This window comes from Nicotiana tomentosiformis, chromosome 12 (genome assembly GCF_000390325.3).
Source record: "Nicotiana tomentosiformis chromosome 12, ASM39032v3, whole genome shotgun sequence".
NCBI lineage: Eukaryota > Viridiplantae > Streptophyta > Magnoliopsida > Solanales > Solanaceae > Nicotiana > Nicotiana tomentosiformis.
Genome location: NC_090823.1, coordinates 74,815,737 through 74,817,249, shown reverse-complemented (window position 1 = coordinate 74,817,249; position 1,513 = coordinate 74,815,737).

Genomic DNA, 1,513 nt, shown 5'->3' with positions numbered 1-1,513 from the left:
GAGAAGACTTAGGCGAATTTATAGAAAACGTAGCGGAAAAGATTCCGACAATAGGGAAAATCACAACCTTAGATCTTTCCAATTCTTGTTTACAAACCGTTCGTAGTTAGTCATTTGTTAGTGCATTTTCATTACGTAATATTTAGTTAATAAACATCCAAATTATTATTCAAATATTTCTGAAGATTGATTGCGTGAATTTATGCGGGTCTAGCAACTGTGGTTGATAGGTTAATTCCCTGTGGGATTCGACTCCGGGCTTATTAGCTAGAATATATTTGCGACGACCGCTTGTATTTTTTATAAGGCATAGTTGGGCGTGATCACCTCTTCCATGTCAACATTCAAAATCAATTCAGCTATGAACAGACCATGTCCGCTTCACTTTGGGAAAAGATACAACTCATATCAGAAACTTTGATCAAGACATTTTGAAACTCATGTTAACAGAGATGAAATCTAGCAAATCGAGATCTAGGGTTTGAGAACAATCTAGAGAGAGAACCTGCAGATAAAGGAGAATCGTGGTTCAATAATGGGGAAGACAATGGCGCTGTGAGAGAGAGATCGTGTAGAGAGAAATAAGATACGGTGATTTTGAGAGGGAATAAACTGAAAGAATGAGAGAAAAAAATATTAGACAGCATATTTAATAGCTTCACGGTAGGAAGTGACCATAAGTACATATTTTGTTATAAAAACTAAAAGGTAGCTATAGAAAATAATATTTTAAAGGGTTTTTATTTATAATAAATAGGGTATAAAGCTTTGCTATAAGAGGTAAAATTTTCAAAAAAAAAATCACTTCTTTTGCGTCTTTACTGAATTTTGTATTTTAATTTTTCAACGTGAAATATCAGTGTGCTTCTTAATTTTTTTTCCGGTTCACCAGTAGATAAGAAAAAGGAAAAAAAATAACTAAAGAAATGTAAATCTTCAGAAATCAATGGTGTATAATATTAGTGCATGATAAAAAGTAAAAACACATAAATTTGTTATTTCTTTTAGTAGAATTGGTTTAAATTGTCAATATCATCGCCTTTTCTATTGTTCGATCAATTAGCAAAAAAGCCTGTGAGACACTTAAGGAATTATTCTCAATAATTTGCATATAATGCAGTAATTTTAACAAAGATATGATGTTATTTATTTATATCCACATATATTTCACACGTAGAGCATTTGGAAAGGACAAGTGCATAATTAATACGATTCACTTTTTAAAAAATTCCAAATATTGTTGGATAACAGGTACAGAGTAAGTATAGAAAGTAGTTTATTTTCCTTAAAAACATAAAAACTTTACATATTGCATATATCTAAAAGGATTAGGATATATTTAGGTCATTACTACTAGATTTAGGTTTTATGGCAATCACCTATATAAATAGGAAAAGGCATATCGAGAAAAAGAAAAGACTTTCTCTTTGTATATTTTAAAGGACTCGAAATTGATGTTAAATCTCCTTACTCTTTGAGTCACAAACTTTTCATTCTTATTCTATTGCCTAAG